Source organism: Bufo bufo, chromosome 5 (assembly GCF_905171765.1).
Source record: "Bufo bufo chromosome 5, aBufBuf1.1, whole genome shotgun sequence".
NCBI classification, from domain to species: Eukaryota; Metazoa; Chordata; class Amphibia; order Anura; family Bufonidae; genus Bufo; species Bufo bufo.
The window spans coordinates 154,409,864-154,426,674 of record NC_053393.1 but is presented as its reverse complement, the minus strand read 5'-3'; positions in this window follow the sequence as shown (position 1 = coordinate 154,426,674).

Sequence of the window (16,811 nt, the reverse complement as noted above, 5' to 3'; positions counted from 1 at the left end):
TATATGTCTTTATAGTTAGTTTAGATGTTTTATTCTGGTGAAAGGTCCTCTTTAATGGAGGCGGCTTGTGAAAATCTTGAAATGCAAAACGCATTCACCAAATACGTACACCAAAGAAACTTGAGCATTATGTATCTCGTTCAAAAATTTATTTTTTGTCAGGGTAAGAAAAGCCGAACCATAAATGTAAACACTAAATACATGGTCCTTTTTAAGAACCCTCGTGATAAATTACAGATTATTACGTTGGCACGGCAAATGTACCCTGGTAAAGCACATTTCTTTTTAGAAGCTTTTGAAGATGCTACACTTTTGAATGTATATAAAATGTATTTGTATGTAGCGCATTATAATGTTTTTATTTGTTTTACATAAAAATTTTTTACTTTGAATGTATATAAAATGTGTTTGTATGCAACGTCTTGTAATGTTTTTATTAGTTTTACATAAACTGTTTTAAAATAAAAATAAATAAATCCACTATCTTGATTAGTTAAAATTGCATAAACAGTTGGGTTGCATTGTTTGATAGACGCTGCTTATAAACGTTGCTAAAATGACGGGTATTGCCGAGATATTGAGAAAACAGTACTACACGCCGAAAGCTTTCGGCTCTTATGGCGGCGTAGAGCCCTTATTCAGAGAAATACGAAAATTTGTTCGCATATCTAACCACAAGAATCTTTTTGTGGGGAACATACCGAGAACAGTAATACTAACGTTTGTGGACAACGAGTCATTTTCAGGTCATTACCAAAGAAATCCTTTGTGCTTCAACCACTGTGAATTATGCGGCCTTATATTTGGACGGGGCAACAGATACCCGCAAAACCGTTTCAACCTAATTTCCAAGACGAATCAGCGGTTCGAGAATATATGTTGCTCGTGCATATTTTGGGAAAGCATAAGGCTGACAACGCTTTATCCGTGGACCGGTCCGAATTTTTTATCAGCTACACATTGTTCGCTTTTGATTTATCGCCAGATCAAGAACCCGGCGTCATTTCTCACTAGTAAAAAAGCAGAAATCTCAGAGCTGAAATTAGATTTGCTGAGCCGGTTGTAAACACTATTAACATGATTGGGTATTCAGTTCATGAAAACATTATTGAAATAAATAATAGAAGGGAAGTTTTATATGATTTTCAATAAAAATGAATAATTATGAAATTACCCGTGTTATTAAAACCGACTTCCACGCCCGTCGAATATTTAAAGGTGTATTTCCGTGCGATTTATTACCTAAAAATGAAATCATCGACCGCCCGGCGGCCTACATTGTAAATACGGACAATTCGTATAAGCAGGGACGAAACTGGATTTTAATTATATTACAGCCTGACGATGTATCTATATTTTTTGATAGTTATGGATTATCGCCGTCGAGTGAGCTATTTCCTGCTGAATTTATAAAATTTTTATACAAAAATTCTAAGACTAAGGTATCAAAACAGACAAATCCAGGACGTCGCTAGTTTGGTCTGCGGCCATTACTGCATCTATATCTTACATTGTATAGCTAAAGGAATACCTTTTGAAAGTGTATTAAAAATGTTTCCGAGTGATTTTAGAAAAAATGATCGTGTTGTGCGCTCCTATGTAGCAAAGCGCATGAAACAATTATGTATACGCTGTTGTAATTACACACAAACTTGTCGGTCCCTAAGTGGTTGTTAAAAATGTAAGTTGACATGTAAATAAATAAAAATTTATAAAACTTTTTTAAATGATTTAAATTTTGTCATCCTTGAATTTTTATCGTTGCTATTATAATTAAAAGACGCCCGGCCGCGTAGTATAAGTCTTTTGGACATACCCGGGCATGCCAATATATAAAAGTCATATCAAAATGATATCAAAGTGATATCAAATCACAAAATGATATAAAAATGGTATAAAACCGTATCAAAATGTTATAAATGGGATATAAAGCAGGGCTGTGGAGTCGGTAGATAAATGCTCCGACTCCAACTCAGACTCCTCAGTTTTTGGTACTTCCATAGAAACATAGAAACATAGAATGTGTCGGCAGATAAGAACCATTTGGCCCATCTAGTCTGCCCAATATACTGAATACTATGGATAGCCCCCGGCCCTATCTTATATGAAGGATGGCCTTATGCCTATCCCATGCATGCTTAAACCCCTTCACTGTAGTTGCAGCTACCACTTCTGCAGGAAGGCTATTCCATGCATCCACTACTCTCTCAGTAAAGTAATACTTCCTTATATTACTTTTAAACCTTTGCCCCTCTAATTTAAAACTGTGTCCTCTTGTGGTAGTTTTTCTTCTTTTAAATATGCTCTCTTCCTTTACCGAGTTGATTCCCTTTATGTATTTAAAAGTTTCTATCATATCCCCTCTGTCTCTTCTTTCTTCCAAGCTATACATATTAAGGTCCTTTAACCTTTCCTGGTAAGTTTTATCCTGCAATCCATGTACTAGTTTAGTAGCTCTTCTCTGAACTCTCTCTAGAGTATCTATATCCTTCTGGAGATATGGCCTCCAGTACTGCGCACAATACTCCAAGTGAGGTCTCACCAGTGTTCTGTACAGCGGCATAAGCACTTCACTCTTTCTACTGCTTATACCTCTCCCTATACATCCAAGCATTCTGCTGGCATTTCGTGCTGCTCTATTACATTGTCTTCCCACCTTTAAGTCTTCTGAAATAATTACTCCTAAATCCCTTTCCTCAGATACTGAGGTCAGGACTGTGTCAAATATTCTATATTCTGCCCTTGGGTTTTTACGCCCCAGGTGCATTATCTTGCACTTATCCACATTAAATTTCAGTTTCCAGAGTTCTGACCATTCTTCTAGTTTTCCTAAATCCTTTTCCATTTGGCGTTTCCCTCCAGGAACATCAACCCTGTTACATATCTTTGTGTCATCAGCAAAAAGACAAACCTTACCAGCGAGGCCTTTTGCAATATCACTTATGAAGATATTAAACAAAATCGGTCCCAGTACAGATCCCTGTGGAACCCCACTGGTAAAATTACCTTGTTTTGAATGTTCTCCATTGACTACAACCCTCTGTTGTCTGTCACTCAGCCACTGCCTAATCCACTCAACAATATGGGAGTCCATGCTCAATGACTGCAGTTTATTGATAAGTCTTCTATGTGGGACAGTGTCAAAAGCCTTACTAAAATCTAGATATGCGATGTCTACTGCACCTCCACCGTCTATTATTTTATTCACCCAGTCAAAAAAATCTATAAGATTTGTTTGACATGATCTCCCTGAAGTAAACCCATGTTGTTTTTCATCTTGCAATCCATGGGATTTTAGATGTTCCACAATCCTATCCTTTAATAGGGTTTCCATTAATTTGCCTACTATTGATGTCAGACTCACTGGTCTATAGTTGCTTGATTCCTCCCTACTACCTTTCTTGTGAATGGGCACGACATTTGCCAATTTCCAATCTTCCGGGACGACTCCTGTTACTAATGATTGGTTAAATAAATCTGTTAACGACTCCGACTCCCCGACTCCTCTGTATTTAATATGCGAATGTATTTTATACATTCCTTGAAGGAAAGAAAGGCAACATACATGTCATTATCACAGAACTACTGGCTAGGAAGCTGCTTCTGCTGAAGATAGGGCAGTGGGAGGATCCAGGAAGGGGCAGGGGAAGGGGCATTTATTTTAAAACATGATTTCCCTAGTAGAATTCCATAGTCATGTTTAAAGTTTAAGCTAACAATCCGATTTTACAAGTTTTTATAGCCTTAGCTGAATGACAGCAGTTTTTCAAATGGTTTACAGCTTCAGTCTTGAACTATTGACTCTCCATTCCCTTCACTTATACAAGTGTCTAGTCCTGGAAAAAACATATTTACTTAATCAGTTATCAGTGAAAGGCTAGGTTAACCATGGGCGTTGCGTTCCCTGTAACAGCGGAACACAACACAATGGAAAGTATAAGTATTGCCACTCCTTAACTGTGCGTTGCATGCCATATAGTGAAGCATATGAAAAGCATGCTTCTTCATGGTCACTTAACGTGTTCGTTTTGCGGTAACGTGACGCACTGCATGCATTGGCCTTTATTCTTACAGTAGAGAAGTACCGTATTTTTCGCAAAAGTGGGGGGAAAATAGCAGTGCATCTTATGGGGTGAATGCTGCGACCGTCCGGTGAATAGGCTGAGAGGGAGGAGGGGCTGGGGGCCGGCATCTGTTTCTGTAATGGCAGCGGGGCCCGGTGCAGTCCCTGTATTCTACTACACTGGGCCCCGCTCACTATAGTATACGTAATCATATCTAACTTGTGGGTATTGTTTAAAGTATTCCAATCATCTTAAATCTAGCGCTGTACTACTTACTACTAACTTCTTGGTAGTCAGGAGGCCGGGTGGGCGCTCATAGCATAACTCACTACGTCACGAGCCTGCTCCGCCCACTTTATGAATGAAGAAGGCACCGGGCCCCGCTGCCATTACAGAAACAGATGCCGGCCCCCATTCACTACACAGGGACACTGTTATGGGGGATCTGTGCCCCCATAACAGTGCCATCCACAGATGCCCCCATAACAGTGCCATCCACAGATGCCCCCATAACAGTGCCATCCACAGATGCCCCCATAACAGTGCCATCCACAGATGCCCCCATAACAGTGCCATCCACAGATGCCCCCATAACAGTGCCATCCACAGATGCCCCCATAACAGTGCCATCCACAGATGCCCCCATAACAGTGCCATCCACAGATGCCCCCATAATAGTGTCATCCACAGACCACCATTAGTTCAAAACCCACCAAAAGCACACCTTTTGGTTAAAAAAAAATTTCTTCTTATTTTCCTTCTCAAAAACCTAGGTGCGTCTTATAGGGCGAAAAATACGGTAATTAATTATAACTTTTTGTGAATTGGGACATTTAAACTTTTTTTTTTTTATTCCAATTTAAATCTAGTAGGAGTCGGAGTCGGTTCATTTTTTGCCGACTCCGACTCCAGGTACCCAAAATTGCCTCTGACTCCGATTCCTCGACTCCGACTCCACAGCCCTGATATAAAGTGTTAATAAAAGCATATCATTTGATAAGGACTTATAAAGTGATATATAAAGATTATCATTTGATATAAAATTTATATTAAGCCATTTTTATTTCCATTAGCATATGCAATAGGTGTTGGTGGTGATACAGCCAATCACAATCATTTTGTTTCCTGAAAAGAGATGCTATAAAATTATGGATAGATTCTGCGTAGTGTTTGCCGCAGCTGTTGCAGCGATACCAATAGTTTTGTGTTAACTCTGCTATAGACAGATCCGGAGAAAATTAACACATCTCAGGTTGTCACAGCTGCGACCTGAAACTCATTTGTGGGGTCTTGTAGGAAATTAAGAGTTTGATGTTAGAATGTATGGACCATGAGTTTCAGGTAACAGCTGTCGCCCTGTGCTATGATCATAACCCACTTCAAGTTTCAATCTAATGTACGCTTGTGGTCCTGTTGGAAAATTTATTGAGGTGTCATTATGCTTCCTGCAGGATGTACAGTGCATGAGAAATGGTTGTATAGTTGACAGGATGTACTCATGACAGCTGCACTTCTTGAGTTAAAATGAATTACCTAGTAGTATAGCAGGAATGTGGCATTTCAGGTTTTTAATTCAAATTCAGTGTGTTGACTCATTTGTCCAGTGTGGTGGGAGTTAAATTACACTCATGCACTCACAATGGAGGTAAATAGAACTTACTTTTCATAGATATACATACACTGTAAGCTGTATATGAAAGGCTGCAGTTATAAGTGCGCTTTTAATTTACATGGTATAGCATTATAATTAAATTAATAAAACTTTTTTAAATGATTAAAAATTTTGGCATCATTGATTTTTTATCGTTGCTATTATAATTAAAAGACGCCCGGCCGTGTAGTATACTTCTTTTGGACATGCCCGGGCATGCCAATATAGACATAAATTACTCTTACCGGTAATTGGATTTTCCTTTAGCCTCCACAACGGCACTACCTGGAGGTTGGCCCGCCTTCTCAGGGACAGGAAATAATAGCGAGATCAGCCAATAAAGGGCCCCCTCCCTCTTACCTCTCCAGTTATTAACCTAGGACTCAGAATAGGCATGAAACAAAGAAATTTTAATAATAAGGTATAAACATAACAACAGGGGTAATAAGGTTCTTCAAACTCAATAGTGTGCCGCAAAAAGAGAAACGGCTCATAATACATAACAAAAATGTATTTGAAAGTAAATACATGTGAGTATATATATCTTTATACTCCCTTTTTTTTTTTTTAAAGGGTGGGAATCTTGTGCCGTTGTGGAGGCTAAAGGAAAATCCAAATACCGGTAAGAGTAATTTATGTCTTTTCCCCACGCCTCCACAACGGCACTACCTGGAGGAATAGCATAGGAGACATGACTAGGGTGGGACCACCGCAGTACTCTGCTGCCAAAGGATAAGTCTCTATTGGTAGAAACGTCCAGCTTGTAATGCTTAAAAAAGGTACAAGGGTTGGACCATCTGGCTGCTCGACAGATATCTTCCAATGAGGCTGAGGCACCCTCAGCCCAGGATGATGACAATGCTCTGGTGGAATGAGCTTTCAATGAAGGAGGCGGAGCAATCCCCTCAGTCTCATAGGCTAAAGTAATGCAGGCCTTTATCCATCTGGAGATGGAAGTCTTGCTGGCTGCTTTGCCTCGGTGAAGACCCAGATATTGTATTAGTAACTGGTTTGAATTTCTCAGATTCTTGGTTGCTTCCAAGTACTGTAGAACGCACCTTTTCTAACATCTAGGTTATGGAACAATTTTTCCTTATCTGATGACGCCTGGGAACAAAAGGAGGGAAGAGTGATTTCCTGCTGACAGTGGAACCTGGACACCACCTTGGGAAGGAACTCAGGAGCATGTTTTAATATAATTCTATCCTCTAAAACCGTAAGATAGGGAGGTAAAATAGAGAAAACCTCGATTTCTCCTATTCTTCTTGCAGTAGTGATAGCTAATAAGAATACTGTTTTGAGTGTTAATGTTCTCAAGGAGATCTCTTCAATGGGTTCAAAAGGCGGATGCATTAGCCTGGATAGGACCAGATTTAAGTCCCAAGGAGGGACAGAAGATCTAAGCCTAGGGCGAATTCTACTTGACAACATTCAAATCTAAAAGCTTGCTATTCAGAAAAGCGCTTAGAGCCGCTACTTGGACTCTGAGGGTACTTACAGATAGACCTTTATCAAGTCCTGCCTGAAGGAAGTCCAGGATTAGGGTCACCTCTGGTTTCTTGGAGGGATCCCATCTGCCGTCCCCAAAACGTAAAAAGGACTCCCAGGTTCTCAAGTAGATCTTTGACGTGACCGGTTTTCTACTCTGCAATAGAGTGGAGATTACCGCCTCTGAGAATCCTTTCTCTCTCAAGATGCACCTCTCAGTTTCCAAGCTGTCAAGTGAAGCTAGTTGACTCTGGGATGCATCACTGGTCCCTGGAAAAGTAGATCTGGTCGGGGCAGGAGAATCCAGAATTCTTCTCCTGCTAGGTTTTTCAGTGTTGGAAACCATGTTCTCCTGGGCCAGAAGGGAGCGATTAGGAGAATTTGGGCTTTCTCTTCCAGGATCTTGGAAATTACCCTTGGTATTAGAGGAAATGGCGGGAACGCATAAAGAAGTTCCTGAGGCCAGTGGGATGACAGGACGTCCACTCCTAGGGGCCGGTCTAGAGAGGATAGGGAAAAGGAGTCCGCAACTTGCCTGTTTTTCCTTGTGGCAAATAGGTCGATCTTTGGAGTGCCCCACCTGGTACAAATTTGAGCAAAGATCTGACGATTCAGGCTCCATTCTCCCGGCTTTAGCCGATCTCTGCTCAGGAAGTCCACCACTTGATTTTCTTTTCCTCTTACGTGGGCTGCTGATAGAGAGCATAGATTTTTCTCGGCCAAATTTAGGATCTTCCTCGTGACTAAAGACAGGGAGCGGCTTCTTGTTCCTCCCTGTTTGTAGGCAGGCTACTGTGGTAGAATTGCCCGAGAGGATTTTAAAATTTTTCAGATAGATGTAGGGTGAAAACATTTTTATGGCTTCCCAGACCGCACTTATTTCCCTCATATTTGATGAAGCTTGTTGTAGCTGTGTTTTCCATAAGCCCTGTGTCATCTTCCCCTCCATGTGGGCTCCCCAGCCCTGCTGACTGGCATCTGTTGTGATGGCTAAGTGGTCCGTCTGTCTCCATTCCACCACCCGGGATAAATTTGACTGGTTTGTCCACCAGGATAGGGTCATCTTCAGATACGATGGGATTCTTATCCTCTTGTTTAGGGATGTCAGATTTTTGTCCCAGTTTTCTAGAAGGAAGGCTTGAAGCGTCCTTCAGTGGTGCTGAGCCCACTTTACACACGGAATTGTTGACATCATGAGTCCCAAGATTATCATTATTTCCCTGAAGGAGGCGACCCTTTGTCGTTGGAAGTTCCTGATACTGGAAATAAAATTTTGCTGTTTCTGCTCCGGCAGAAAAGAAGTCATACGGCATGAGTCCAGTAGAACTCCTAAAAAGATTTTTTCCTGTGAGGGGAGAAGACAAGACTTCTGTTGGTTTATTATCCAACCCAGGTCGGCTAGGGTTAAAAGGATTGTCTGAAGGTGACACAGTTGACAAGTTTTCTGACGGGGCTGTGATTAGAAAATCGTCTAGGTACGGTACAAAGGAAATTCCTGCTAGATGAAAAAATTTTGCTACTTCCATCATGACCTTGGTGAATAATCTCGGGGCTGAGCTGAGACCGAATGGTAGAACTTGAAACTGATAGTGGCATAGAGATCCCTGGAACCAAACCGCTAACCTTAGAAACTTCTGGTCTCTCTTCTGGATTGGAATGTGATAGTAGGCATCTGCCAGGTCTAATATTATCATATAGCAATTTTTTGATAGAAGATTGACCACGGATTTTACGGTTTCCATTTTGAATTTTTTGTAAACAATGTATTTGTTTATGGTCTTTAAATTTATTATCGCCCTGAAAGAACCGTTTGGTTTTCTCACCAGAAATATAGGAGAATAGAATCCCTTCTTCTGTTCCCCTACTGGTACTGGAATGATGGCTCTCTTCTCTAACAGGAGCGATATTTGTTGTTCCATCGCTTCCTGATTTTTTCCTCTTAGTCTGGAGTTTTCCATGTAACGGTCTGGGGGGAGACGGGTGAATTCCAGACTGTAGCCTTCCTTTATCACCCTCAGCACCCAAGCTGAGTAAAAATGCATGAGCCTTCCCCCTACTGCTCCTCTGGCATCATTGGGTAGTGGGCCGGAAAGACTTTTCGGGATTAACCCCTTAGGTACGTATGACGTACCGGTACGGCATGTTTCCCGAGTCCTTAAGGACCCATGAGTTTAAAATGAGATTGCGGCGCTGCTGGGGTTAATCCGCACAGGATGCCGGCTGAAATCATTCAGCCGGCATCCTGTCACAACGCCGGGGGGTGGTCATATGACCCCCCCTTATCGGCAATCGCAGCAAACCGCAGGTCAATTCAGACCTGCGGTTTGCTGCGCTTTTGGCTGATTCTGATCGCGGGGATCAAACTTCAAAATGCCGCATATACATTTTTTTCTCCACCCCCCCCCTGCACCCCTGAATGGTTTTATGGCGGCGGGTGGTGGTGCAGGGGGTGTGTTGCGGGCAGTGCGGGAGGCGGGCGGTGCGGCAGGCGGGATCGCGATCCCCCGCCTGCTTCCCCTTGAATAATCGTTGGTATACAGTGGTATACCAGGGTGTCAGCACATTGCTGACACCCTGGTATAAACGGCTGACATCGGTGATGCGATGTCAGCCGTTTAACCCTTTCCATACAGCGGTCCGTACGGACCGCTGTATGGAAAAAGTTAACAGTAAGAGGGAGCTCCCTCCCTCTCCCATCGGGGGGCTGCTGTGCCTTTGCAGCCCCCCGATGGAGAGGGAGAGAGCCCCCAGAGAGCCCCGTCCTTACCCTTACCCGTCTGCGAAGTTCTGACCACTACTGAGCAGACGGGGAAGGTTCCCATGGCAACAGGACGCCGTCTCAGGCATCCTGCTGTCCATGGTGCTGAACAGATCTGTACTAAAGGCATAGATCTGTTCAGACAAAGTGTAAGTAAAATACAGTACAGTATAATATATATTGTACTGTACTGTATTATACAGACATCAGTCCCACTGGATCTTCAAGAACCAAGTGGGTCTGGGTCCAAAAAAAGTGAAAAAAAATGTAAAAATAAAAAAAAACATTTATCACTGATTAAAAATGAAAAAAAGAAAATTCCCTACATATGTTTGGTATCGCCGCGTCCGTAACGACCTGATCTATAAAACGGTCATGTTACTTTACCGGAACGGTGAACGCCATAAAAAAAAAAAAACTATGATGAAATTAAAATTTTGCCCACCTTACTTCCCAAAAAAGGTAATAAAAGTGATCAAAAAAGTCGCATGTACGCCAAAATTGTAACAATCAAACCGTCATCTCATCCCGCAAAAATCATAACCTACCCAAGATCATCGCCAAAAAACTGAAAAAACTATGGCTCTCAGACTATGGAGACACTAAAACATGATTTTTTTTGTTTCAAAAATGAAATCATTGTGTAAAACTTACATAAACAAAAAAAAAGTATACATATTAGGTATCGCCGCGTCCGTATCGACCGACTCTATAAAAATATCACATGAGTTAACCCCTCAGGTGACCACCGTAAAAAAATAAAAATAAAAACGGTGTAAAAAAAGCAATTTTTTGTCATCTTACATCACAAAAAGTGTAACAGCAAGCAAAAGGTCATATGCACCCCAAAATAGTGCCAATAAAACAGCCATCTCATCCCGCAAAAAATGAGACCCTACTTAAGATAATCGCCGAACAACTGAAAAAACTATGGCTCTTAGGCTATGGAGACACTAAAACTTTTTTTGTTTTAAAAATGAAATCATTGTGTAAAACTTACATAAATAAAAAAAATTGTATACATATTAGGTATCGCCGCGTCCGTGACAACCTGCTCTATAAAATTACCACATGATCTAACCTTTCAGATGAATGTTGTAAATAACAAAAAAAAAACGGTGCCAAAAAAGCTATTTCTTGTTACCTTGCCGCACAAAAAGTGTAATATAGAGCAACCAAAAATCATATGTACCCTAAACTAGTACCAACAAAACTGCCACCCTATCCCGTAGTTTCTAAAATGGGGTCACTTTTTTGGAGTTTCTACTCTAGGGGTGCATCAGGGGGGCTTCAAATGGGACATGGTGTCAAAAAAAACAGTCCAGCAAAATCTGCCTTCCAAAAACCGTATGGCATTCCTTTCCTTCTGCGCCCTGCCGTGTGCCCGTACAGCAGTTTACGACCACATATGGGGTGTTTCTGTAAACTACAGAATCCGGGCAATAAATATTGAGTTTTGTTTGGCTGTTAACTCTTGCTTTGTTACTTGAAAAAAAATATTAAAATGGAAAATCTGCCAAAAAAGTGAAATTTTGAAATTGTATCTCTATTTTCCATTAAATCTTGTGCAACACCTAAAGGGTTAAAAAAGTTTGTAAAATAAGTTTTGAATATCTTGAGGGGTGTAGTTTCTTAGATGGGGTCACTTTTATGGAGTTTCTACTCTAGGGGTGCATCAGGGGGGCGCACCTTTCACTCTGCGCCCCGCTGTGTGACCGTACAGTAGTTTACGGCCACATATGGGGTGTTTCTGTAAACGGCAGAGTCAGGGCAATAAAGATACAGTCTTGTTTGGCTGTTAACCCTTGCTTTGTTAGTGGAAAAAATGGGTTAAAATTGAAAATTAGGCAAAAAATGAAATTCTCAAATTTCATCCCCATTTGCCAATAACTCTTGTGCAACACCTAAAGGGTTAACGAAGTTTCTAAAATCTGTTTTGAATACCTTGAGGCGTGTAGTTTATCGAATGGGGTCATTTTTGGGTTGTTTTTATTATGTAAGCCTCGCAAAGTGACTTCAGAGCTGTAGTGGTCCCTAAAAATTGGGTTTTTGTAAATTTCTGAAAAATTTCAAGATTTGCTTCTAAACTTCTAAGCCTTGTAACATCCCCCAAAAATAAATTATCCTTCCCAAAATAATTCAAACATGAAGTAGACATATGGGGAATGTAAAGTCATCACAATTTTTTGGGGTATTACTATGTATTACAGAAGTAGAGAAACTGAAACTTTGAAATTTGCTAATTTTTCCAAATTTTTGGTAAATTAGGTATTTTTTTGTGCAAAAAAAAAAATTTTTTGAACTTCATTTTACCAGTGTAATAAAGTACAATATGTGACGAAAAAACAATCTCAGAATGGCCTGGATAAGTCAAAGCGTTTTAAAGTTATCACCACTTAAAGTGACACTGGTCAGATTTGCTAAAAATTGCCAAGTCCTTAAGGGGAAATAGGGCTGAGTCCTTAAGGGGTTAAACAGGAACCCCTTCCCTTTTCCTCTGGATGTTTGCAAAGACTCTCCTGATTCTTTTTTCTTCTGATCAGGTCTACCACGTCTTTGGGGCCGAAAGCATCGCCTCTGATGATAAAATTTCGATTCCGTGGGAAAGCCCTTTTTTCTATCTGATGCTTTCTCTAAAATATCATCAAGTGCTGAGCCAAACACTCTATCCCCCTCGCAAGGCAAGGCACATAGCTTGTTCTTTGATGCCGTATCCCCCGACCAGGTTCTTAACCAAATTGCTCTGCGTGAAGCATTGGACAGGGCAGCTGTTCTGGCTGACAATTTTACTATGTCAGCGGAAGCATCCGCCATAAAGTTTGCGGCCTGTTTTAACATGGGGATTGAGGCTAGTATGTCTTCTCTTGGAGTGCCAGACTCGATGTGTTCCTCCAATTGACCTAACCACAAGGACAGGGTTCTGGCTGTATAGGTTGCCGAGATTCCGGGTCTTAGAACTGCGGTGGAGGATTCCCACGTTTTTTTAAGCAGACTCTCGCATTTTTTATCCATTGGATCTTTGAGCAAACACAGATCCTCAAAGGGTAGTGTAGTTTTTTTTTTTATTCTTGCCACTGGTGCATCCACTCTAGGGGTCTTGTCCCATGTGGCTGAATCGTCCTCCGAAAAAGGATATTTTCTCTTAAATATTTTTAGTGCTGACTGTCTTTTGTCAGGTTCTTTCCACTCATTAAGTATTAAGGTTTTAATACTGCTGTGGACTGGAAAAACTTTTGATCTTGCACTGAGAGCAGTTCTTTGGGTACCTCTAAGTTAATTGTGGCTCTGATGGTTTTCAGTAAGGAATGTGTCTCTTCGATTGAGCAAAGAGGCTTCCTATAGACGTCCTCAGCAATAGACAAGTCTGAATCGGATGTGATTTCCCCCTCGTCTACGTCCGAGTCTTGTTCGATAACAGAGGCACTTGACGTAGAGGATTTGGACGGGACAGTAGACAATTTTGCTTCTACAGCAGCCCCGACTTCCTCTTTAATAATGGTTCTTAGGCTTTCAATCAGTGTAGGGGATTCATCCGAGGCCACCTTGTCACAACACTTCTGACATAGAGTCTTTTTATAGGAGCTAGAAAGCGCCTTTTTGCAGATGGCACATTTCTTTTTGAGGGACGGTTCCCTTTTTGAGACGTCTCTCCCCTAGGAGACACAATTTAGGATGACACTGGTAAGTATCTTTTTCTGTTTTTTTGGAACCGCCACCAAAGAGAAGTGTAAAGTGACACAAAACACCCAAAGTGTCCTCTAAAGTTACCCCAATAACATATAGGGAGGAGGCTTACCGGGCTTGAGGGCCTGGGTGCATATGTGGACTTTCTAGGGGACTCAGATCCAGCTTGCAGGGACATGCTGGTCAGAAACAGAAACCGATAGCTGTCTGGAACGCCGGCAGTCCGCGTTGTTTTTACTTCCTGGTCCGGTGACGTCATAGCCCCTCCCCCCATGCGTCCTGCCGTGCCGACGTCTGATTTCCACGTCAGCACAGCGCACGGAGGAGTCACGTGGGAACGTTCCCAGGCCCAGGAACGCCCCTTGCTGTCCACAGATCCGCCGGTCCATGCTTCGCAGGAGGCGAGAGGTAAAGCCCGGGGTTTTTATCATTGGATTTACACCAAGAGGAGGGAGGGACAGTCTAACTGAGTTCCGCAAACCCTCCTCCTGCAACGGCCCTCCGGCAGAGCCGGGATTACCCACCACTGAAGAAAAGGCAGCGCGAGCTGCTGATCCGCGCTCCCGACCTTCTGAGGGACAGGAAACAACTGGAGAGGTAAGAGGGAGGGGGCCCTTTATTGGCTGATCTCGCTATTGTTTCCTGTCCCTGAGAAGGCGGGCCAAACTCCAGGTAGTGCCGTTGTGGAGGCGTGGGGAAAATAAAAGTTATGTCAAAATGATATCAAAGTGATATCAAATCACAAAATGATATAAAAGTGGTATAAAACCGTATCAAAATGTTATAAATGGGATATAAAGTGTTAATAAAAGCTTATCATTTAATAAGGACTTATAAAGTGATATGAAAAGCTTATCATTGGATATAAAATTTATATTAAGCCATATAAAATGATATGAAAATCATATCAAAGTGGGAGGCATTTAGGCGTGGTTTGGGACAGCGAGGAGAGAGAAATGGGCGGATCTGGGTGGGGTTAGGGTGTTTCTGGGAGGGGTTATTGTGTGAAAAAGGGGCGGGCACATGTCACTGAGTTTGACGAGACATGTCCCACTATACTACTACTATTTATTGCCCTGATTCTGTAGTTTGCAGAAACACCCCATATGTGGTCGTAAACTACTGTATAGGAACACGGTAGGGCCTAGAGGGAAAGGAGCACCGTGTGGTTTTTGGAAGGCAGATTTTGCTGGACTGGTTTATTTACACCATGTCCCATTTGAAGGCCCCCTGATGCACCCCTAGAGTAGAAACTCCATAAAAGTGACCCCATTTTGGAAACTACGGGATATGGTGGCAGTTTTTGTATTTTTAGGGTACATATGATTTTTGGTTGCTCTATATTAAATTTTGGTGAGGCAAGGTTACCAAAAATAGAAATTCAGAAATTTAATCTCCATTTGCCATAAACTGTTGAGGAACACCTAAAGGGTTAATAAAGTTTGAAAAATCAGTTTTGAATAACTTGAGGGGTGTAGTTTCTTAGATGGGGTCACTTTTATGGAGTTTCTACTCTAGGGGTGCATCAGGAGTTCTTCAAATGGGACATGGTGCCAAAAAAAAGGCCATCAAAATCTGCCTTCCAGAAACCATAGGGCGTTCCTTTCCTTCTGCGCCCTGCCGTTTGGTCATACAGTAGTTTACGACCACATATGGGGTGTTTCTGTAAACTGCAGAATCAGGGTAATAAATATAAAGTTCTGTTTGGCTGTTAACCCTTGCTTTGTTACTGTAAAAAACTGATTAAAAAGGAAAATTCGCCCAAAAATAGCTGTTTTGGCACAGTTTTTATTTTATTTTTTGGACCGTGTTCATCTGAGGGGTTAGATAATGGGGTATTTTTATAGAGCAGATTCTTACGGACGCGGCGATGCCTAATATGTCTACTTTTATTTTAGTTTTACAAAATAATATTTTTGAATAATTTTTTTTGTTTAGTGTCTCAAGTCTGAGAACCATAATTTTTTTCGATGCTCAGTGGCTAAATGTAATTAAAATTTTGGAATGGAATTATAAATTTAGTACTCCATGGAAGTGTGGTACTCCCTGAAGCAACCAATAATGCAGAGGCCCGGATGATAGGGGCACGTGTCCCTTCGTATCCCCCTCCTGTGACACTCTCTGCACCTTTGTTGGGTCCGTCCCTTCTTTCCAGTATGAGGGACCACACATGGAAAGTGTTGGCCAGGGACGATCCGGGCGCCTCCAGTTCCCGAGGTACTCCGGCCTGCTCTTTCCCGGTCAGAAAAGATCAGGGTCTTGAGGACTGCCTTATAGAACTGAAGGAATTTCCCTGTGTTACCAGCGCTCCGAGACAGCACAAAAGAGTTGTACAAGGCAACCTATACCAAAGTAGACCGCAACTTTTTGGTACCATGCCCGGGTTTTGCACATGGCATTATATGACTTGAGGACTTGATCAGAGAGATCAATTCCACCCATATACCGATTGTAGTCGACGATACAATCGGGCTTGAGGACCGTTGCCGCGGTACCTCGCACAGGGACAGGGGTGATGCCGTTACCATGAATTGTGGACAGTACAAGGATATCCCTCTTGTCCTTATATCTGACCAGCAACAGGTTTCCACTGGTAAGGGCACGGGTCTCTCACCCCTGGGGATAGGTACCTGGAGGGGGTGGGTAGGGAGGCCGCGTTGATTTTTCCGCAGTGTCCCACAAGCGGACGTGGATCTGGCGGCGAGGGACTGGAACAAGGGGATACTAGTATAAAAGCTATTCACGTACAGGTGGTAACCCTTATCTAGCAGTGGGTGCATAAGGTCCCACACAAGTTTGGGGGTGGGGGGGGACAATCTGGGAGTTGAATACGGGAATCTCGCCCCTCGTACACACAACTTGTAAGTGTACCCTGAGGTACTCTCACAAAGTTTGTACAGCTTCACGCCATACCTCGCCCGCTTAGAGAGAACATACTGGCAGAAAATGAGTACTCCAAAAATTTGGGGTGGGGGGGACATTTCCAGATGGCCTCAAACCGGGTACGTGTCATGGCCGTACTATAAAGTGGGGTCTGGTAGAGGACGTCCCCACCCCCAGTAATGCCTGACACGTTTTGTTTTTTTTTGACTAGGCCCATGTGCAACACTTGGCCCCAAAACATTCTCATCTCGGCTGCACTGACTGGAGTCCAGCCACCGGCCCT